At 33.4% G+C, this 26,248-nt stretch overlaps 1 long non-coding RNA gene across 1 annotated transcript; it reads left to right on the top strand.

Annotated features, from left to right (window-relative positions):
* The first annotated feature begins 9,970 nt into the window (after positions 1-9,970).
* LOC143229405 (uncharacterized) lies at positions 9,971-21,510 on the top strand. Its single transcript, XR_013015851.1, has 3 exons — positions 9,971-10,060; positions 10,140-10,306; positions 18,987-21,510. It is a non-coding gene; the product is annotated as an uncharacterized LOC143229405 (long non-coding RNA).
* The last annotated feature ends 4,738 nt before the right edge of the window (positions 21,511-26,248 follow it).

Genomic DNA, 26,248 nt, shown 5'->3' with positions numbered 1-26,248 from the left:
ATAGTTGCAAAAAAAATAAAAAATAAAATATGTTGGCCTGAAAGATTAAATTTGAAATTAACTTTATTATATATATATATACGATTTTAGAGATAACACAAGTTAGAACAACTTAAAGCCAGTCACTTGCATTTTAGTTTATTGTTATGTGTTAAGATAACCATAAACTAATTGCAAGATATCTTATTTTCCAAACATTCATAATTGGCACTGTATTATATATATTTTGTTTTCTTTGCCTGTTTCAAAATGTAAATTTACTCATTTCGACACTAGATGGGGCAAAACTACATTTTCGTTTTCTTCATTGCAAAAACTAGTCAGAGATTGTGTGTGTTTTCTTATACCAGAGCCACATTGGGTTATCTGCTGAGTCCACCGAGGGAAATCGAAACTCTGATATAAGTGTTACGAATCCGTGGACTCTCCGCTGTACTAGCGGGGTACCAGAGATTGTGTTTGGTTTGTTTGTTTGCTTTGAATTTCGCGCAAAGCTACTCGAGGGCTATGTGTGTTAGCCGTCCCTAATTTAGCAGTTAAGACTAGAGAGAAGACAGCTAATCATCACCACCCATCGCCAACTCTTGGGCTACTGTTTTACCAACGAATAGTGTAATTGACCGTAACATTATAACACCCCTACGGCTGAAAGGGTGAGCATGTTTGGTGCGACAGGGATTGGAACTCGCGACCCTCAGATTGCGAGTCGAGTGTCTTTACCACCTGGCCATGCCGGGCCCAGAGAATGTTCATTGGTTTGTTTAGAATTTCATGCTAAACTCCTGGAGGACCATTTGCGCTAGTTCATCCCTAATTTAGCACTGATAAATGGAAGGTAGCTTGTCAACAACGTCCACCGCCAGCTCTTGGGTAATTAATTATTTAACAATGAATAGTTGGATTGACCGTCACATGGTAATGAGCCCTGTCTGAAAGGACGAACATGATAGATGACTTTGATTCGAACGTCCTAACCACTAGACAAAATCAGACCCAGTTTGTGTATTCAGAAAGCTTTATTTATCCTTTTCTGTATTAGTCTGTGTTCACTACTGTTTGAATACCCTTAGATTTACCAAATCATAATTAGTACAATTAAATACAAATGTTGTTTGAAATTGTTATATTTCAGAACAAGAGACGAAAATATTAATCTAAATTAATTAATAATGAATAAAAGTATATGTACATCAACAAAGTCTGGTTAATATATTACCCACAAATCACGTTATAAACAAAAAAGCATATTTTACGACAAGGTGACATCTACTTATAAAACATATAAAAACATTGCACTTGTACCTTAAAACTGATTCATCGCGAGAAAAACGAAATTTTATGAAAATGTGAGAAACAATAATACAGAAATATCTCTTTGTCACAATCACCGTCGCACCAAACATGCTCGCCTTGTCAGCCGTAGGGTCGTTATGATGTGACGGTCAATCCCATCATTCGTTGGTAAAAGAGTAGTCCAAGAGTTGGCAGTGGGTAATGATGACTAGCTGCCTTCTCTCTAGTCTTACACTGCTAAATTAGGGACGGCTAGCGGAGATAGCCCTCGTGTAACTTTGCGCGAACTTCAAAACAAACTAAATCTCTTTGTCACATTTGTTTACTTACCTTAAAGAAACGTTCACTGGCTTCTACACTCGTTTCGACAGTTTCGCTCTTGAGCCTCACTTGACTACCTCAGTCTTCACTCTAAAACTTCCATACCTCATAGAATATTAGAAAATAATCCCCTAATCTCGATCTTTTAATCCTATTTCACGAATACTAAAACAAATAGAACCTACCAAAAACACTCACGCTTTCTGTCTTGAAATATCCTATTGTTGTTAATAATCCTTTCATAAAGTTTCCAATTCAAATACTAGACTTATAAACAAATTTTGACGTATTAACAAAAATTAATGAACGTACTTATATCAATATTTAGAATACAAAACGTATTAAAACCAAAGACACTATTAATCCCTATGCGCCTGCGGATCGTAAATAAATACACTTATGGTATCTGTAAAGCTAGATAATAATAACATCAAATATAACACTAAATAATAACATCAACTCATCCATTTTGTCATTTTCAGTGATCACCCAACACTAAATAATAACATCAACTCATACATTTTGTCATTTTCAATGATCATCCAACACTAAATAATAACATCAACTCATACATTTTGTCATGTTCAGTGATCACCCAACACTAAATAATAACATCAACTCATACATTTTATCATTTTCAGTGATCATCCAACACTAAATAATAACATCAACTCATGTATTTTGTCATTTTCAAATGATCATCCATCACTAAATAGTAACATCAACACATACATTTTATCATTTTCAGTGATCATCCAACACTAAATAATAACATCAACTCATACATTTTGTCATTTTCAATGATCATCTAATACTAAATAGTAACATCAACTCATACATTTTATCATTTTCAGTTATCACCCAGCACTAAATAGTAACATCAACTCATACATTTTATCATTTTCAGTTATCACCCAGCACTAAATAGTAACATCAACTTATCCATTTTGTCATTTTCAATGATCATCCAACACTAAATAATAACATCAACTCGTACATTTTGTCATTTTCAGTGATCACCCAATACTAAATAATAACATCAACTCATACATTTTGTCATTTTCAATGATCATCCAATACTAAATAGTAACATCAACTCATACATTTTATCATTTTCAGTTATCACCCAGCACTAAATAGTAACATCAACTCATACATTTTATCATTTTCAGTGATCACCCAACACTAAATAATAACATCAACTTATCCATTTTGTCATTTTCAGTGATCATCCAACACTAAATAATAACATCAACTCATACATTTTGTCATTTTCAGTGATCACCCAACACTAAATAATAACATCAACTCATACATTTTGTCATTTTCAATGATCATCCAACACTAAATAATAACATCAACTCATACATTTTGTCATTTTCAGTAATCACCCAACACTAAATAATAACATCAACTCATACATTTTCTCATTTTCAGTGATCATCCAACACTAAATAATAACATCAACTCATACATTTTATCATTTTCAGTGATCATTCAACACTAAATAATAACATCAACTCATACATTTTATCATTTTCAGTGATCACCCAGCACTAAATAGTAACATCAACTAATACATTTTATCATTTTCAGTGATCACCCAACACTAAATAATAACATCAACTCATACATTTTGTCATTTTCAGTGATCATCCAACACTAAATAGTAACATCAACTCATACATTTTGTCATTTTCAGTGATCACCCAGCACTAAATAATAACATCAACTCATACATTTTGTCATTTTCAGTGATCACCCAACGCTATAACATCAACTCATACATTTTGTCATTTTCGGTGATCACCCAACACTAAATAATAACATCAACTCATACATTTTGTCATTTTCAGTGATCACCCAACACTAAATAATAACATCAACTCATACATTTTGTCATTTTCAATGATCATCCAACACTAAATAATAACATCAACTCATACATTTTGTCATTTTCAGTGATCATCCAGCACTAAATAATAACACTAACTCATACATTTTGTCATTTTCAGTGATCACCCAGCACTAAATAATAACATCAACTCATACATTTTGTCATTTTCAATGATCATCCAATACTAAATAGTAACATCAACTCATACATTTTATCATTTTCAGTTATCACCCAGCACTAAATAGTAACATCAACTCATACATTTTATCATTTTCAGTGATCACCCAACACTAAATAATAACATCAACTTATCCATTTTGTCATTTTCAGTGATCATCCAACACTAAATAATAACATCAACTCATACATTTTGTCATTTTCAGTGATCACCCAACACTAAATAATAACATCAACTCATACATTTTGTCATTTTCAATTATCATCCAACACTAAATAATAACATCAACTCATACATTTTGTCATTTTCAGTAATCACCCAACACTAAATAATAACATCAACTCATACATTTTCTCATTTTCAGTGATCATCCAACACTAAATAATAACATCAACTCATACATTTTATCATTTTCAGTGATCATTCAACACTAAATAATAACATCAACTCATACATTTTATCATTTTCAGTGATCACCCAGCACTAAATAGTAACATCAACTAATACATTTTATCATTTTCAGTGATCACCCAACACTAAATAATAACATCAACTCATACATTTTGTCATTTTCAATGATCATCCAACACTAAATAATAACATCAACTCATACATTTTGTCATTTTCAGTAATCACCCAACACTAAATAATAACATCAACTCATACATTTTATCATTTTCAGTGATCATCCAACACTAAATAATAACATCAACTCATACATTTTATCATTTTCAGTGATCATTCAACACTAAATAATAACATCAACTCATACATTTTATCATTTTCAGTGATCACCCAGCACTAAATAGTAACATCAACTAATACATTTTATCATTTTCAGTGATCACCCAACACTAAATAATAACATCAACTCATACATTTTGTCATTTTCAGTGATCATCCAACACTAAATAGTAACATCAACTCATACATTTTGTCATTTTCAGTGATCACCCAGCACTAAATAATAACATCAACTCATACATTTTGTCATTTTCAGTGATCACCCAACGCTATAACATCAACTCATACATTTTGTCATTTTCAGTGATCACCCAACACTAAATAATAACATCAACTCATACATTTTGTCATTTTCAGTGATCACCCAACACTAAATAATAACATCAACTCATACATTTTGTCATTTTCAATGATCATCCAACACTAAATAATAACATCAACTCATACATTTTGTCATTTTCAGTGATCATCCAGCACTAAATAATAACACTAACTCATACATTTTGTCATTTTCAGTGATCACCCAGCACTAAATAATAACATCAACTCATACATTTTGTCATTTTCAATGATCATCCAATACTAAATAGTAACATCAACTCATACATTTTATCATTTTCAGTTATCACCCAGCACTAAATAGTAACATCAACTCATACATTTTATCATTTTCAGTGATCACCCAACACTAAATAATAACATCAACTTATCCATTTTGTCATTTTCAGTGATCATCCAACACTAAATAATAACATCAACTCATACATTTTGTCATTTTCAGTGATCACCCAACACTAAATAATAACATCAACTCATACATTTTGTCATTTTCAATGATCATCCAACACTAAATAATAACATCAACTCATACATTTTGTCATTTTCAGTAATCACCCAACACTAAATAATAACATCAACTCATACATTTTCTCATTTTCAGTGATCATCCAACACTAAATAATAACATCAACTCATACATTTTATCATTTTCAGTGATCATTCAACACTAAATAATAACATCAACTCATACATTTTATCATTTTCAGTGATCACCCAGCACTAAATAGTAACATCAACTAATACATTTTATCATTTTCAGTGATCACCCAACACTAAATAATAACATCAACTCATACATTTTGTCATTTTCAATGATCATCCAACACTAAATAGTAACATCAACTCATACATTTTGTCATTTTCAGTGATCACCCAGCACTAAATAATAACATCAACTCATACATTTTGTCATTTTCAGTGATCACCCAACGCTATAACATCAACTCATACATTTTGTCATTTTCAGTGATCACCCAACACTAAATAATAACATCAACTCATACATTTTGTCATTTTCAGTGATCACCCAACACTAAATAATAACATCAACTCATACATTTTGTCATTTTCAATGATCATCCAACACTAAATAATAACATCAACTCATACATTTTGTCATTTTCAGTGATCATCCAGCACTAAATAATAACACTAACTCATACATTTTGTCATTTTCAGTGATCACCCAGCACTAAATAATAACATCAACTCATACATTTTGTCATTTTCAGTGATCACCCAACACTAAATAATACCACTAACTCATACATTTTGTCATTTTCAGTGATCACCCAACACTAAATAGTAACATCAACTCATACATTTTATCATTTTCAGTGATCACCCAACACTATAACATCAAATCATACATTTTGTCATTTTCAAATGATCCTCCAACACTAAATAGTAACATCAACTCGTCCCTATTGTCATCAGTCTAATTAATTCCAAATATTATATGCTTTTTTATTTCTGACCTTACACTCGAACTTCTAATTGAAGGTGCAGTTATTGGCATGTATCTTTTATTTGTTATGTTTTGTTTTAATAATATCAACAATTTGAACAATATGTTTACTGCACATTTTATCGTAGAGATTTCATTTATAGTTTCCCCTGTAATTTTTTCACTCTCTAAACTCTGACTGTATAAAATTTTTGCACTAAATAGCGAATTAATGTTGAAGATGAAACTTGAAATAACACCTGAATAATAAAGCGCATTTTGACTGGCTTAGATTTGATTAATGCATTGTTTAAGAGCAAAGCTTGACTTCCTGTCCTGGTGGAATTCTATTTTATGACATGACACTTTTCGATATATCATTGCTCGTATCAAATCGCACACTGCGTCTAGTATTAGTTAATAATCTGTCCTGACCAGCTCAGAACAACGACAGGTTTTGGAACAGTTTGAAACATTGTGAACACCGGCTCAAGAGCAGCACACTCATAGATAATGTGCAATAGGAATAGCGGGCCGCTCCATCAAATGTTTACTTAAGTAACCATGCGTTACCAACAGAGACTTGGTTTAAATTAATAGTATAGGTAAGCCCTCGATTTAAGTAGCTTCTAAATGTGGGGAAATATCTTTCTCGTTCTGAAAGTTTGCTATTCCAATACCTACAAAGATATACGACACACTTGATTATATAGATGTTCTTACAGATATATTTGTTTATCAAATTACAAAATGATATAAGCGCCGAGGAACGTTACTCAAAGATACACCTTTTTTTAGTTTCATACACTGTTGTTGTACTTTTATTTATAATTAAGATATTATAAAGTTCGCCAACTATTCAAGAGAAAACACAAATGAAACAGTGAAAAAAAATCATTATTTTAAAACATTGTTCTTCACATTTGGACCCAAGGGGCACAGTGCAAGAAACCGGGTTTTGAAGACCCATAGTGTAGCTTCGTGTTTAATTCCGAGAATCCTTCACATTTGTGTGACAATTCCTTTAAATTATCAGTATTATTTTACATGAAATGGAAACACAAATCAAAAGTGGTTCTTTATAACAAACCGACCGCTTAACAAAATTTGATGATATTTGTTCTGATTCTGAGTAAGTTTATGTATCTCCGAATTCTATAAGAACAGAATTGTTATTTCCTTTTGTTGTTTCCGTTTCCTTTCTTTCTTGCAAAATACTCATAGAATATTTAATATTGGTCACGATGTTAAAACACAAATAGGTTTAGAAAACCAGCGAAATACAAAGTAAGTAATAGAAAGCCATATATCCCAAGCACTTTCGAAAGATAGACCTTTCTCACCAGTTACGACTTAGTATAAAACCGTATTACTGCTATAGCGCAATAGAAAAATATATTTTTGTGAAATATATCGCCATTTACAAAGGAGAATTGAAACCTTATTGAAATCTTGAGTCCTGCTCGATGGTGTTATTGATATAGAGTGTGTTGCCTTGTAAAAAAAGTTATGTAAACACCAGGAACTTTTCTCGCCTACTGCATGCAACAGTCGAACAAGGCACACATAGACTAACTACTTCTTGGGATTAATACATTTCACGACCAGACATGGCTAAGCGTGTTAAGGCGTTCGACTCGTAATCTGAGGGTCGCGGGTTCGAATCCCGGTCGCACCAAACATTCTCGCCCTCCCAGCCATGGGAGCGTTATAATGTGACGGTCAATCCCCCTATTCGTTGATAAAAGAGTTGGCAGTGGGTGGTGATGACTAGCTGCCTTCCCTCTAGTATTACACTGCTAAATTAGGGATGGCTAGCGCAGATAACCCTCGAGTAGCTTTGCGCGAAATTCGAAAACACAAACGATAAATTTCATGGCGTTACCAAAAATTTCTCAAACAAACCATTCACGTAGAACTTATTACTGAATGAAATAGTTTTAACTTCCGAGAATTTAAATCACTGAAAAGCACTGTTCATTAAATTCGCTACACCAGTTATATATCTCTGTTTTATCCGACAGTCACGAGAAAAACACATTTAGCACTGTTCACAATTCACCACCAAATTAGAACAATGATCGTTTGTTAATTTAATTATTATTACGTCACTCAATTATTTGACAGAAAGATTCTATTCATTATAACACAGTAACTGCTAATTATTTGTTGGAGGGATTTCAGCTAAATTACTGATAAATAATAAACACCGAGAATTCATAGAAACCTTAAATAAAATGTACTGAACAGCCCATATTTTATAAGGATATTTGTTTATTTATTCATAAGGCTTAAATTACGCCGAAAAGGAACGTGAAAGATAAAGCGTGTTAAAATAAATCATATGTTCTGCGCAGTCGAAGCTGACCTAAAATCTTTGCCGATGGTTATCTGGTTTACAAAATGGAGGTAACTTGAAAACGCAAGAGTTTTGTTATACCGATTATTATATAAAGTTGTTTAAGGTCAAAACGTGATTTCTTCCCAGGATTAGTTACGTTTAACCAATGCAGTACTAAACATTATTTTACATGGACAGTCGTTAACGTGACATATTTCTCTGTGAATTTCAAACAATCTTTTCAAGTTATTAGAGCCGACTATAAATAGATATTTACTTCATAGAACAGTCTGCATTTAATGTCATTATTGATGAAGTTATATTGAATATTATCTTAATAAACATTATGTACATTCTCGTGATTTCTCGTAGCGACTGAAATACTTTAAAATAGATTGAACGCTCTATGGAAACACTTCTTTGCTTTTTAATCACGCACAAACAAATTCTTACTTTCGTAATAGTGTCAGCATAAAACAAATACGTTGTTCTATCAATCCGACTAAGCTTAGGCTAACATAAGACATCTTGGATAGATACTAGCAAACCAGGATAATCATAGAACAGCACAACACATTTTTGGTATACTTAAACATGGTTATAGAAACTAAAATCCACATAAAATGGAGGACCCTTGGAAAGTTTGTTAAGATGTGTGGGGTGGGACTGATCTATAATCGCCCAGGATGTGATGTTAAGCCATGGTAGCAGCTTCATATAACCCTCTGTATAATCAACGTTGTAAATGAAACAGTCAGTTTCGCTTTCAGTTAAAGGTAGCCACGTACCCAGCAGGTACTTCTGACCGTTCTTCCTACTTCTGGTCAGCAATTCTAAATAAGGAATGATAATGACTGATCAATGAAAACTCTTACCTTACAGTTCAGTCAATTTTTTAACATAAGGTACAAGTTCAAGTTGAAAGTAACCAATGATCTTTCATTATTTAGTTTTTGTTTTTTTACGTAATGTGTTATGAGACCGGTCATAACCCGAAGGAATATCTTTACGCTCAACGTCATTCCTAAACCTTTTTTTTAAAGCTGTGTGTAAAAACTTCTGTATCCCTTTCCATTTGTTCTGGGATAAATGTAACAAAGATCTGCTATTCGAAGTATAAGCTTACAAAACCTAAAACAAGCAAAGTAATTTTATTCAATTTCAACTATTGTTGATAACAGTTTTTTTTATTATTATTATTATCTGTTATACTAGGAAATCAGAAAATCGAATTCACAACTTGCTATTCTAAAAAAAAAAAGAAAATAATTTATTTATTGGTAAGCATTTCATCGGAAGACGGATAATTTATTGTTGGCATTTCTATAATGCGGCTTTCAAATGTTGTCACGTGGGTACAAAATAATTTATAACTTTCACGAACGGAATAACTAAACGCCAGAAGGCGCTCTAGGCTGTCTAAAACTTGATACATGCTATTGCGATAGTTCCTAGAACGTGAACGAAATAATGACCTTCTATTTCCTCTGTTTTTGAAAGGTAAAAGTAATTGTGAAAACTGTATCGAATATGTTCGTCATGATATATGTTTATGCGTGTGTGTCTTTTTTTCTTATAGCAAAGCCACGTTGGGCTATCTGCCGGGTCCACCGAGAGGAATCCATCACCTGATGTTAGCGTTGTAAATCCGTCGACTTACCGCTTTACCAGCGGGAAACATGTTTATTCCTTTGGAAACCTACAGCGTCAATTCGTGATAAAGTTTCACCTTCGTCACTTGGAAAGGTAAATTTAAAATGTCAACTATTGTAAATATGATCGACTCCCGTTCAGAACGACGAAACATTATTAAATAAACTGTGTTATTTTGATACGTCTCCTGTACTTTACCACTAATTAGGAGATGAATTCGAGATAAAAACATATAAGTTGGTACTGTCTTTCATTAATTATTTCCTCTTAAAAAAAACGAGAATTTGATGAGGCGAAATTGTTACCTGAATCCGTAGTGTAATACAGAGTGAAAATTCAACTCATAATAATGGCTTGCTTACGCTAATATAGTGGTGCATTGCTACAGGTGCAAACCGTAGCGCTACGAGTGATATGTTTCGCAACGCAAATTTGCTCCACCGTTTACTCTTTATTATTCGAACGGTGCAACGCAAGCACGAGAAAACGCAAACAAAAACACAACAATTAAGAAAAAAGTATATTTATTTGGCGATAATGTCAAATAATGTTAAGCCAAGAGACGCAAAAAATTAGTGGTTTCTGTAATAGCGGATAAAACCACTCAGCAAAGCTTTACAAAATGGAACGGGACTCGAAAGTACATCACTGTCAATCCGGAGTAACGTTCACCCATTCGCAAGTACAGATTGTGAGAGAAAATCTACCCTTGACTCAAAATGCAATTGCCGTACTCACAATATGCAGCATTTGTTTCCTGACACTATTAAAAACATAGTTAAAAAAACAACTAATATTTTAAAATTATCAAGGACTCGCAAGGGCCAGCCACACCTCGAAATTAGCAATTCTTATTAGCAAGACGGCCGAAGAAAACAGGATCAGAGAAACCCCTTTTGACAACATATTTGTGAAATTTCCCAATACAGGTACAACGAACTTTCTTGCCATTGGTCTGCTCATGTTTTAAACCGCTGTTCCACTGTTTTACGGATTTTGCCGTTCAGTGCATTGTTGTTCAATGAAGGCTCCGGTCTGAGGGTCGAAAGCTCGAAATTAAAGTATTTTAACGTAGAAAAAAGTACTTTTGTAATTCTATGTATCAATTTACTTACGTTATCACTCTTACACAACAGAAGATTGTAAGAGATATTCCACTTTTGTTCCCTGAGTTTATTAACGTTTTACAATTAGTAACTCATTCAAAAGTTTCTTAGACTAAACATAAGTATCATGTCATGGTTCATTAGTCCCTCAAATTCAATATTATTACTACAAAATGAGTAGATTACGCACTCGAAATAAGTAGAAGAAAAAAAAACGAAAATAATTTGTTGAACATGTAAAGTTTTATATTCTTTTAAGCGTGTCCAATAAAAAATTAAAATATCTTACGTGAGCATCTTAACAAACACAAAAGGACGTATTTTTATTCTATTCCCTGGAAAAAAAACACGCCTCAAAATCCTTTGTACCAAAAACACCGTTTATTTTCGATTTTTGTATAGGACGAGGTATTCAAAGTGTTCTGATAAAAAAACATTACATCAGTAGCAATGCTAAGCATACACTGAATAGCAGTTATGCTAGTCAATACCGTAGCAATATTCAATTTCTCCGGTAAGATACATTAGTTTCTTTGCGATTACAAGCTGTTTCTACAGACACGCTTGTATGGTTTTGTAACTTGTAGAAGAGGTTCAAATTCACCTCTCAAGGTGTGTAAGAATGAAACAACGTTCCGATCTATCCTGGGACCACTCCAAGTACTCACTTCTCAGATTTCACGTACTGGTTCTGATGATGTCAATTTCTTGTGTTCAAGCGCACAGATAGCTTTACAAGAAACTTTAAGCAGAAAAAAACAACATGTTTCCGGAATGTAGATACACATTGAAACAGTTGAACCTCACACGAGAAAGATATTAACTTGTGAACAGCATCTGTCATTCGAAACAAAAACTCAAAGAAACCATTTGAAGCTACTTAGGACAAATTTGCACCCGAATTTCATTTGTATTTTTCATACATATATTTAGGCATAGCGTAAAAGAAAAAAATAACAATGTTTAATTCGGTATTGTTTGTATGTTTATTGTTAAGCTTAAAGCTGTACAGCGGACATGTGCTGTTAATAAGGACTGTTAGTAGATACAAACCGTTAGTAATGGTACTTTACTGTTAATAGGGGTTGTTAGTAGATACAAACCATTAGTAATGGTACTTTACTGTTAATAAGGACTGTTAGTAGATACAAACCATAAGTAATGGTACTTCACTGTTAATAAGGTCTGTTAGTAGATACAAACCATAAGTAATGGTACTTCACTGTTAATAAGGACTGTTGGTAGATACAAACAATTAGTAATGGTACTTCACGGTAAAAAAGGACTGTTAGTAGATACAAACCATAAGTAATGGTACTTCACTGTTAATAAGGTCTGTTAGTAGATACAAACCATAAGTAATGGTACTTCACTGTTAATAAGGACTGTTAGTAGATACAAACCGTTAGTAATGGTACTTTACTGTTAATAGGGGTTGTTAGTAGATACAAACCATTAGTAATGGTACTTCACTGTTAATAAGGACTGTTAGTAGATACAAACCGTTAGTAATGGTACTTTACTGTTAATAGGGGTTGTTAGTAGATACAAACCATTAGTAATGGTACTTCACTGTTAATAAGGACTGTTAGTAGATACAAACCATAAGTAATGGTACTTTACTGTTAATAGGGGTTGTTAGTAGATACAAACCATTAGTAATGGTACTTCACTGTTAATAAGGACTGTTAGTAGATACAAACCGTTAGTAATGGTACTTTACTGTTAATAGGGGTTGTTAGTAGATACAAACCATAAGTAATGGTACTTCACTGTTAATAAGGACTGTTAGTAGATACAAACCGTTAGTAATGGTACTTTACTGTTAATAGGGGTTGTTAGTAGATACAAACCATTAGTAATGGTACTTCACTGTTAATAAGGACTGTTAGTAGATACAAACCATAAGTAATGGTACTTCACTGTTAATAGGGGTTGTTAGTAGATACAATTCATAAGTAATGGCACTTCACTGTTAATAAGGACTGTTGGTAGCTACAAACAATTAGTAATGGTACTTTACTGTTAATAGGGGTTGTTAGTAGATACAAACCATAAGTAATGGTACTTTACTGTTAATAGGGGTTGTTAGTAGATACAAACCATAAGTAATGGTAATTCACTGTTAATAGGGGTTGTTAGTAGATACAAACCATAAGTAATGGTACTTCACTGTTAATAGGGGTTGTTAGTAGATACAAACCATTAACAGATTGGCCGTTTGGTGCTAGAAATAATATTGCAATATCGTAGAATCATGACTTTTAAACTTCCACATGAGAAAAATCTCTAATGAACAAATCGAAACAAATAAAATGTCCATAGGTATTTCATCAGACTTTACCTCAAAATGTCATTGAAGAAACAGTGCTAACCTTTATAAAATTACCCGTCACTTTCTAATTTGTATGACCAGACACTTTAGGAAAAAGTGCGTAATATATAGATACGCATGTAATAAAAGGCACAAAATGAATAAATACGACATGCGTCTATATACCGAGTTCAAAACGTTTAGGTCTGACGTGGTTAGGTGGTTACAACGCTTGACTCACAACCTGCAGGTCAGAGGTTAGAATTCTCGTCCCAACAAACACGCTTTCCTTTACAGTCGTGAGGGCGTTATAATATGGCTCAGCAGCAAGTTTGTTTGTTTTTCAAATTTCGCGCAAGGTTCACAATAGTACTTGTATACAAAGGCTATTTACGCTAGCAGTCACTGTAAAATTTACAATTTATCAGTATAAAACTGGAGGGAAGGCAACTAGCTATAACCGCCCACTACCAACTCTTGGGATACTCTTTTACCAACGAATAGTGGGATTGACCGTCACATTATAACGCACCCACAGGTAAAAGAGCGCGCATGTTTGATGCGACGTAGATTCGAACCCGCGACTCTCAGATTACGAGTTGGGCGCCCTAACTACCTGGCTAGGACGTGCCCCTCAACGGCAAATCTGAATGGCTTGTAATGCTAAGAACTGTGTTTCAATAGCCGAAGTGGGCACAACATAGATAGCCCAAGGTGTAGCTTTATGCTTAGTAACAAAACTGTTTTAAACATTTGCCCAGATCTTTGCCCAACTGTATTAATGATATAAATGCAATTCGCATTTTGTTATTGCCCTTCACAACATAAGAATATCAAGGTCTCCATTGGGTACCTGATACGTTTCGCTATCTCTTTACATGCTCTGCAGTCGTTCAAACTGCTAGCTGTGAATGCATGCTGTTTCCTTCACTTTCATATACCACTAACATACGTGCACCACATCAATGGCCAGCTTCATAAACAACGTTTATTTATCCAATGAATAATTTGCTCCGCTTTGGCCTGAGGAGTTCTTTTATAGCCCACTGTTGTCCTAATAATTCTGCTGTACGTCTTTCACCGCTTACATGAAGAACACTGAAGGTTTCTTACATCACAGTACTGTAGATTTCGGCTGTACATTATTTTAAAATGTTCACTCTACTACTATTCTTTCACAGTAAGGCCTATGACGTCATCCCCCACTTGTAATCAGCTCATTACACTAAAGGTCGGGAATATTTAAATCATATAATGGGGGTATCTATAAACTGCTTTTAAACAGTATTGTTAGCAGTATGTGATACAGAATGGTGTCAAGTGGAATGTGTCAGTGTATAACACCTAAAAGTGTGAATTAATGTTTAAAAAGATACAGAAGCTTTGCATTATAGTTGCAGCTCATTTTGACTGCGTGATTGTTAGGAAAAATTTATTTTAACAGAAATAACGTAAACCGAATAAATGACGTAAATTCAACATTTCAGATTTGCTTCGTTCATACATACGCATATCGCTAAAAACCTCAGTGGACATACCAGATATAGCCCACTGTGTATGTCTTAAAACGAGTAAGCAACCAATGTTCGTATACATCATTTGTTGTTGATTTTCATACAAATTGTAATCTTTAGGGAAAAAACAAACAACAGTGAACTACGACTAAGTCTTGATGATTAACTGTTGTTAGAAACAGGGCTCTCCATAGATTTCAGTAGAGTTAGGGTAAACTATTAAGCCAGGTAAAGAACGGCAGGCCACTACATTAGAGCAGTCCTCTCTATTTTCACTCCAGTGTTTCATCTTGTGGATAAAGTATTAGTTTAATATTTATTACCTAAAACAACTGGCAATATTTACGACTCGTTAATAGTGTGATTGATATAGTCATTTGAAGTAGATATAATTTAACAAGATAGAAGAAAATGGGTAAAAGAAACTATTTTACAAATTGTAGTAGATAGCAAAAGGATGTAAATTTTCATTCCACTGCAATAGTGTCACTAAATAATTACAAACTAAACTGTGTGAAAAGTAAACACAAGCGACTCAAGGTAAACTTGTCATGAGGAAATGTTTCAAAGATCCGGAAATGGGGTATTTGAACGTCAATTTGTTGGAGCACAGAAACTATAGACTTGGTAAAAGGTTGGCAATTTACGTACGGGGTAATTGGAGAGGAGAACAAGGCTGTTACACAAATGGATTGTGAAATACGCAAACAGTTTCTATGGAATATCAACAGTAGCAACCATCTGTGAAAACACTAAGCGACAAAAGCTATACAGAATAATTACTGTGTGTAAAGAATGATTTAAGAAGTAATAATTTGCTAAAATTGCTTTTGCTGATCGGACAGGACGCTTGAATGACTACAAAACAGGTTTAATGTCGAATCTGAAGCTTTATGTTATTTTCTGTGAGCTTCATCTCGTGACAGAGACGGTGAGGATCCCCAGGGAGATATATGTAGAGTAACAGAGGGGACCTTTCTTCTCTTGTAATTGTAAAAATAGAAATTACAAATACAATTATAAGAAAACATTATGTTACGATTTGCTTTGAAATGGTTATTCTACGAATATACATTTTAACAAAAACATTTTGTTTAGTAGCGGAGATTTAAGCTTCCAGTCCCACCAGGATATTTCATTAAATAGGGCGTATTTCCTTTCTACTTCAATGGATATCCGTGCGCGATATTAAAGGAAGTATTAAACGTTACTGACTCTGCTCTCCAGGAATGTCTTATGAAACATTATATCAAATTCATAAAACTGAATAGAAACTTAGTTTTAAACACAGAGCAGGGACAACCAACAGAATCGCTTTTTGGTGCACATACACATGTTTGATTTCACTTGGTGCTGACATTGATATACGCTTAATACTTTGTGGTTGCTGTTTTCGTATTTGGTAATACAACACAGCTTCATGGTTTGAGAATACCTGGAAGTATGGTTAGTCTCATTTCATATATTATAGAACAATCAGGATTATTTTCAGCAATAGTCGTTAGTAATTTACTAATTACGAACAAGACTATTTAATATGAAGCTGTATTATTACGTGGGATTGAAAAAGACTGTGAGGAAGGCCATGGTTTATTATGGGTGGCTACTTAATACTGAAAGGAAGGCCATGGTTTATAATGAATGGCTAATCAATACTGAAACGAAGGACGTAGCTTATAATGGGTGGCTACTTAATATTCAAAGGAAGGACATGGTTTATGATGGGTGGCTACTTAATACTGAAAGGAAGGCCATGGTTTATAATGAATGACTAATCAATACTGAAACGAAGGACGTAGCTTATAATGGGTGGCTACTTAATATTCAAAGGAAGGACATGGTTTATGATGGGTGGCTACTTAATACTGAAAGGAAGGCCATGGTTTATAATGAATGGCTAATCAATACTGAAACGAAGGACGTAGCTTATAATGGGTGGCTACTTAATATTCAAAGGAAGGACATGGTTTATGATGGGTGGCTACTTAATACTGAAAGGAAGGCCATGATTTATAATGAATGGCTAATCAATACTGAAACGAAGGACGTAGCTTATAATGGGTGGCTACTTAATATTCAAAGGAAGGACATGGTTTATGATGGGTGGCTACTTAATATTGAAAATACGGCAACAGTTTATAGCGGGTGACAACGTAAATACTCAAAGGAAGGACATGTGTTATAATGGGTGGCTACTTAATACTGAAAGGAAGGTCATGATTTATAATGAATGGCTAATCAATACCGAAACGAAGGACGTAGCTTATAATGGGTGGCTACTTAATATTCAAAGAAAGGACATGGTTTATGATGGGTGGCTACTTAATATTGAAAATACGGCAACAGTTTATAGCGGGTGACAACGTAAATACTCAAAGGAAGGACATGTGTTATAATGGGTGGCTACTTAATACTGAAAGGAAGGACGTGATTTATAACGAGTGGCTACTTAATACTGAAAGGAAGAACGTGATTTATAACGAGTGGCTACTTAATACTGAAAGGAAGAACGTGATTTATAACGAGTGGCTACTTAATACTGAAAGGAAGGACGTGATTTATAACGAGTGGCTACTTAATACTGAAAGGAAGAACGTGTTTTATAACGAGTGGCTACTTAATACTGAAAGGAATGACGTGATTTATAACGAGTGGCTACTTAATACTGAAAGGAAAAACGTGATTTATAACGAGTAGCTACTTGATTGTTGAAATAATAAAAACAACATCTGATTCTCATGCTTACCGTGTAAAGTCAAAGTATTCGTCTGTGAAAAAGTTACAGTTAACAAGCAGAAGTCACGTGACAGCAAGAACTCTCAGATTTATTAATGTTCTACGTTACGCGAGAAACATACCGCAGAAGAAAGACGCGTTCAATTTCTACAGTGTCGCTCGAGCTTGCGTGTATCCATACGATGTCGTGTCTCGGTACACTGTGGAAACAGTAAGCTAGAGTATATGAAATTGTCACCAAAATGAAAGCTCGGAACGCAAACGGAAAGGAGTAATTAAACCACATATTTGTACGTAGATCCAAATCTTTAGAGGCTGTTTTTTTTTCTTCTTCTCTGAAAGAGGAAGTTATTCAGTAGCAATAAAGTCACGACATATAAAGCTGCACTTTGTACACGTATATTACCAATATTCAAAACTTAATCTCTATATTCTATTACTACATATGCAGACAAGTGCAGAATTTAGACCAATAAGTTTATTAAAAATATGGAATGAAAACTGCTTTCGACACGCAATCGTTTCAACAAAATATTCATATATATGATAAAAACCAGATTTCTATACCCGTGGTGGGGAAAGCACAGATAGCTCATTGTGTAGCTTTGTGCTTAATTGAAAACAACAACTTTATGTTGAATCTGTTATATTCTAGAACATAATTTGTCTCTGTTTATTGTTCAAATATAACTCTCTTCATGATGAATCAGTAATATTTTATGAAATAACTTGTCTCTGGCTCATGAGTCTTTTGGTTATTCCCTCTGGTGGCTCAGCAGTAAGTTTAAGAGCTTATAATTCTAAAATTCGGATTTCATCTTCGCTGTGGGCACCGCACAGGTAGCCCATTGTTGAGATTTTTACTTAAGAACAACATAAACAGATGTGAAGTGAAATTCCAGAATCTTTGTATAAGCCTGGATAAGGGAGTCGTTGCTTGTATTATTTAACTCTTATCGGATCTCACTGTTTTATAGGATATGAATTCCTTTTATTTCAATTTTTTTTCTCGCAGGATAGAAAGTTACAGATAATTAAGTTGTTTTTTTTGTACGTAATTGCTAAACGTAATGACTTTAAAGCAAACTTTTTTTTTTCTGCAGCTCCAAATACGCCATTGGATTGGTCGACTTGTTGAAAATACTCTCAACACACTAAAGTGTAGGACGAGGAACAGACGCACTTGTTGAATTACAAATATTTGGAACATTGCTGGTAGGAAAGAATTTCCTTAATAAGAAGCCAGCGTTAGGAACAAGAACCAGTAAACTCTATCACAAATACACTTTCATTAAAAATTATATAACTATGTATCGATTATTGAACTATTTATCTGATTGACCTTTAGTAGATAACATTACTCTCACAAGTTCTTACGTTAGAAGAACCGTCCCTTTCTCCTAATGAAACATGAGAAAACTAGAATATTACAAATCTCAGATCAGTACATTGTTATGGATGAAGGGGCCTTTCTATATTCACCATCAACCTCTGACATTTTATTATTTCAAAATCAAGAACATACAAGTATATTTAAACAAGCATAACCCACATTAAAGATGCGTATATTTCTTTTAGCCCCCTGTTGTAAGACTGAGAGCCTGTAACACCGAAATTCGAGTTTCAATACCCACCGTTGGCAAAACACAGATTTTTGTGTGTAACGAAGCCTACAGAAACCAGCCCTTTCAGTCAAACCTGCATGTAGACTTGCACAGAAAATGAAATATACATTCTCCACAAGTTGTGCAACCGTTGTACCACTGTACGGTGCTCGAGCACTTCAGTAGGGTACATTAAACAAGCCCGGTCACACAATGTCGTTCATAATTACTTTTACACAATGCCTCACACGCGGTATATAAGAGTGGATATATAATTATCCAGTAGATCACATACTTGGTATATTGCTGCTCGTGCATTACTTCATTTAATCATGTAGTTTCTGTTCTTTGATAAACTTTTCTAGTTTCCTCAATGTGAACAAGAAGAAGAAGATAATCGTTCTTTAAAATAAGGTTTTAACAGTTCAATATAATAACAACTGAAAAAATCACGAAATCAAAACGAGTTTTTTGTTTAGGAAATGTAAACTGCAGGGTGATTAATAACGAAGCTAATTATACATTTGGTAACGTATAGACTACACGCATAAAAAGCCATGTGTCATACGATACCCTGGGCTGTAAATAAACTGGTGAAACCTTAAAATGCTGTTCTGTGATTGAGATATATTTAGAAGAAACAACAATAGCAGATGTTGATACACGTATAGGTAAAAGCTGTCCAGAAAAGTTTATTTCTAGGTCAGAATCAATATAGTATTCCTGTACACTACATATCTAAAGCTGTAATCAAGACGTCGTCAATATTAGAACCTGTTCTGAGTATTTTATTAGGTACGATATGAAATCTATATATCTGTCTCGCAGTGGCACAGCGGTATATCTTCGGACTTACAACGCCAGAAATCAGATTTCGATGCTCGTGATGGGCAGAGCATAGGTAGACCATTGTGTAGTTTTGTGCTTACTTACAAACAAGCAACGATCTGTATATCTATAATAAAAGATGTATAATCGATCTGACTAGGTATAAACAATCTGTATATCCATAATAAAAGATGTATAATCGATCTGATCAAGTGTAAACAATCTGTATATCTATAATAAAAGATGTATAATCGATCTGACCAAGTGTAAACAATCTGTATATCTATAATAAAAGATGTATAATCGATCTGACCAAGTATAAACAATCTGTATATCTATAATAAAAGATGTATAATCGATCTGACCAGGTATAAACAATCTGTATATCTATAATAAAAGATGTATAATCGATCTGACCAGGTATAAACAATCTGTGTATCTATAATAAAAGATATATAATCGATCTGACTAGGTATAAACAATCTGTATATCTATAATAAAAGATGTATAATCGATCTGACCAAGTATAAACAATCTGTATATCTATAATAAAAGATGTATAATCGATCTGACCAAGTGTAAACAATCTGTATATCTATAATAAAAGATGTATAATCGATCTGACCAAGTATAAACAATCTGTATATCTATAATAAAAGATGTATAATCGATCTGACCAGGTATAAACAATCTGTATATCTGTAATAAAAGATGTGTAATCGATCTGACTAGGTATAAACAATTTATATATCTATAATAAAAGATGTATAATCGATCTGACTAGGTATAAACAATCTGTATATCTATAATAAAAGATATATAATCGATCTGACTTGGTATAAACAAGCTGTGTATCTATAATAAAAGATGTATAATCGATCTGACCAAGTATAAACAATCTGTATATCTATAATAAAAGATGTATAATCGATCTGACCAGGTATAAACAATCTGTATATCTGTAATAAAAGATGTGTAATCGATCTGACTAGGTATAAACAATCTGTATATCTATAATAAAAGATATATAATCGATCTGACTAGGTATAAACAATCTGTGTATCTATAATAAAAGATGTATAATCGATCTGACCAAGTATAAACAATCTGTATATCTATAATAAAAGATGTATAATCGATCTGACCAGGTATAAACAATCTGTATATCTGTAATAAAAGATGTGTAATCGATCTGACTAGGTAAAACAATTTATATATCTATAATAAAAGATATATAATCGATCTGACCAGGTACAGAAATTCTTTCTTTTCCCACATTGGCTCAATGATTATCTGAAGACTTTATTATAACACTAAAATCTGAGGTTCGACCTCTGTTGTAAACACAAGTAAACTAACTCATTGTGCAACTCTGCTATCTTTAACACGAGTTTATTCTTTCGTTTTAAAATAGACTCGTTAATCTTACAAAATAGAGTAAAACAAAGAGTTTCAGTATAATATATACCATAAATTAAAATTACAAATTTTTGGCAGACGGCTAATATCTATCATAAATGATTAAATGGAATACAATATAGACCGTTATAAATTTTCCTACAGAGTTAACATTAGTTTCGTCAATAGGTCATTGTAAGAAACTACGCTTATTCAGTTAATTTGTTTCAGTTAATTAGACTGTTCTGTCCACTGCATGGCATCAAACCTTGGATTTTAGCGTTGCGAGCTCATAACGTTACAACTGTCCCACAGGGGAACTCCTATTAAGAGTCGGGTTGGTTTGAAATTAAGGACAAAGCTACACAATGGGCTTTTTGGGCTCTGCCCACCACAGGTATCGAACCTCGGTTTCTAGCGTTGTGACTTCGCAGACATATCACTGTGCCACTATGAGATTTTGAAAATAAAATTCACATAAAATATATTTTGACTCAGGATTTCGCGTTGTTTTAGTATGATACATTTAACGTCGCATCAAATATGCTCTCCCTTTTAGCCGTAGAGGCGTTATAATGTTACGGTCAATCCCACTCTTCGTTGGTAAAAAAGTAGCCCAAGAGCTGGCGGTAAGTGGCGATGACTAGGTTCCTTCCCTCTAGTCTTACACTGCTAAATTAGGGGCAACTGGCACAGATAGCCCTTGTGTACCTTCGCGCGAAATTCAAAAGCAAACATTTAACGTCAACTGTGTTTTATTGTTTGATGTCGACTTAAAAATTTATTAAAAAGTTAACTCTTCTTGTGTAAACTAATAATAATTGTCTACATTTTAATATTTATACAAATTAATTACACTTCTTCATAACAGTGTGAAGATTAGTAACATGAAGAATGATTACTTATAAATCATTTTGCTAAACATAGTACCACAAATCAATTAACTCAACTAGTAAAATAAGACAGTCATAAGCATTAGCTTAATTACAGAGGATTGGAATGGTTCTATTGTCTTAAAATTTCTACTTATTCCAAATTCCACAGTAATTCCTGTACGCTGAATCCATAAATGATAACCGTATTTCCCCATCACGTACAGATTTTTCACGAAACGTCTTACGTACCTATTCATAAGTGAATGATTTCCATTTTAATCGGGTCTCATTTTGTTATGCTTAAAATGTTGACAACTACCAGCTATAGATTTCTCTAGACCAATTGCGACGTGAGAGTCTTATATATCGTTCTAGAATACAAGCATAATAATACAAAATATTCATTGTGGTATAAACTCAATAATAATTTGGTATAAGTAAGATTTTTCTTCTTCACGAGTTACAAAATAATCCTGACGTGATAGAGAAAAAAATATTATTTTAAAAATAACTGAATTACGGAACATCCGTCATTAAAACCAAAAGTACCTTCATGAAGTTTAAATCCGCAGGTCTGTGTTATTATTACATTAGGTTTTATAGTTGTCTGTTATACGTATCAAGTTTTTGTTCAGATTTTTAGCGTTTAAAAATGTTTTGTACCAGGCACCTTTGTTTTTTTCAAATTTATTTTACAGTTTACCTTAGGCCTAGCATGACCACGTGGTTAGGGCGCTCGACTCGTAACATGAGGGTCGCGGGTTCGAATCCCCGTGACACCAAACATGCTCGCCCTTTCAGCCATTGGGTCGTTATAATAAAGTTACGGTCAATCCCACTATTCGTTGGTAAAAGAGTAGCCCAAGAGATGGCTGTAAGTGGTGATGACTAGCTGCCATCACTCTAGTCTTACACTGCTAGATTAGGGACGGCTAGCGCAGATATCCGTCGCGTAGCTATGCGCGAAATTCAAAAACAAACAAACAGTTTACCTTATTTTGATAATTATTTTAATTTGCTTATCATAATTTTATTACGAAATATTTTGTGATTCTCGAACAAGTATTGAAGTACTACAAGTAATCTACTGTTATTATATTCTTTTTTATGCTAAAAACAAAAATTAATAGGTTTGTTTTTTCTTAGCATCAAAAAGCAGAGATCTGATAAGGAAACGAGACTAGTAAAACTACGATCATCAGAGTTTGAAGTATCAGATAACCTGACACTGCAGGTGTCAAAAACTGAATTAAACTTAAGATATGATATTTGTTGTAATTGTACTTTATGTTGTCATACTGTTCTGACACTGCAGGGGAACTGGATAAAACTTAAGATATGATATATGATGTAATTATGCTTTATATTGTCATACTGTTCTGACACTGCAGGAGTACTGAATTAAACTTCAGATATGACATTTGTTGTAGTTGTGCTTTATATTGTCATACTGTTTTGACACTGTGGGGGTACTGAATTAAACTTCAGTTATGATATATGATGTAATTATACTTTATGTTGTCATACTGTTTTGACACTGTGGGGGTACTGAATTAAACTTCAGTTATGATATATGATGTAATTATGCTTTATGTTGTCATACAGTTCTGACACTGCAGGAGTACTGAATTAAACTTCAGTTATGATACATCATGTAATTATGCTTTATGTTGTCATACAGTTCTGACACTGCAGGAGTACTGAATTAAACTTCAGTTATGATATATCATGTAATTATGCTTTATGTTGTCATACTGTTCTGACTCTGCAAGGGAACTGAATCAAATTTAAGATATGATATTTGTTGTAGTTATGCTTTATGTTGTAATACTGTTCTGACACTGCAGGGGAACTGGATAAAACTTAAGATATGATATATGATGTAATTATGCTTTATGTTGTCATACTGTTCTGACACTGCAGGAGTACTGAATTGAACTTCAGATATGATATTTGTTGTAGTTGTGCTTTATGTTGTCATACTGTTTTGACACTGCAGGAGTACTGAATTAAACTTCAGTTATGATATATGATGTAATTATGCTTTATGTTTTCATACTGTTCTGACTCTGCAGGAGAACTGAATTAAACTTTAGTTATGATATATGATGTAATTATGCTTTATGTTGTCATACAGTTCTGACTCTGCAGGAGAACTGAATTAAACTTTAGTTATGATATATGATGTAATTATGCTTTATGTTGTCATACTGTTCTCACACTGCAAGAGTACTGAATTAAACTTAAGATATGATATATGATGTAATTATGCTTTATGTTGTCATACTGTTCTCACACTGCAGGAGTACTGAATTAAACTTAAGATATGATATATGATGTAATTATGCTTTATGTTGTCATACTGTTCTGACACTGCAGGAGTACTGAATTAAACTTTAGATATGATATATGATGCAATTATACTTTATGTTGTCATACTGTTCTGACACTGCGGGGGAACTGAATTAAACTTTAGATATGATATTTGTTGTCATACTGTTCTGACACTGCGGGAGAACTGAATTAAACTTCAGATATGATATTTGTTGTAGTTGTGCTTTATGTTGTCATACTGTTCTGACACTGCAGGAGTACTGAATTAAACTTTAGATATGATATATGATGTAATTATGCTTTATGTTGTCATACTGTTCTGACACTGCAGGAGTACTGAATTAAACTTTAGATATGATATATGATGTAATTATGCTTTATGTTGTCATACTGTTCTGACACTGCAGGAGTACTGAATTGAACTCAGATATGACATTTGTTGTAGTTGTGCTTTATGTTGTCATACTGTTCTGACACTGCGGGAGAACTGAATTAAACTTCAGATATGATATTTGTTGTAATTATACTTTATGTTGTCATACTGTTCTGACACTGCGGGAGAACTGAATTAAACTTAAGATATGATATATGATGTAATTATACTTTATGTTGTCATACTGTTCTGACACTGCAGGAGAACTGAATTAAACTTTAGATATGATATTTGTTGTAATTATACTTTATGTTGTCATACTGTTCTGACACTGCGGGAGAACTGAATTAAACTTCAGATATGATATATGATGTAATTATGCTTTATATTGTCATACTGTTCTGACACTGCAGGAGTACTGAATTAAACTTAAGATATGATATATGATGTAGTTATGCTTTATGTCGTCGTGATGGGGAAAACATTTATTTTTACATCGTCATGATATGGGAGTGCTGTAAATATTTAGAATTAAGGTCTTATCAGGTTGTTCTGCTTAGATACAAGTTTTTGTCAAATATTGTGCTGGAAAACTGAAAAACAACATGTTAAAACCACTTATATCGAATAGCAGAAACACTTGCCTGTAGATGAGTTATGTATCTTAAAATCATAACTCGATTTTTATCTTTCCGCTGCCACTATTTATTTTATTCATGACTTGTATATAGGGTAACATAACAAGTACTTAGGGTAAAAACGTCTAAGAAAAATAACCTTCGATGTGCAAGTAAAAGCGTGAAGTGTTGAAGGGTGAGATTGTTGTTTGCAGTTCTGGTTAACTTACACTCTTGACTTATGTATGCAGATAGAAGAGCCGTAGTCATTTTCTCGTGGTTCATAACTGGCACGTTCTTCGAGAGACCTTCTTTCCCACGATTCTTCGTCTTATC

The sequence above is a fragment of the Tachypleus tridentatus genome, chromosome 1, assembly GCF_004210375.1.
Source record: "Tachypleus tridentatus isolate NWPU-2018 chromosome 1, ASM421037v1, whole genome shotgun sequence".
Lineage (NCBI taxonomy): Eukaryota > Metazoa > Arthropoda > Merostomata > Xiphosura > Limulidae > Tachypleus > Tachypleus tridentatus.
The sequence above is the reverse complement of the archived record's forward strand: the minus strand, read 5'-3'. Positions and strand labels throughout refer to the sequence as shown.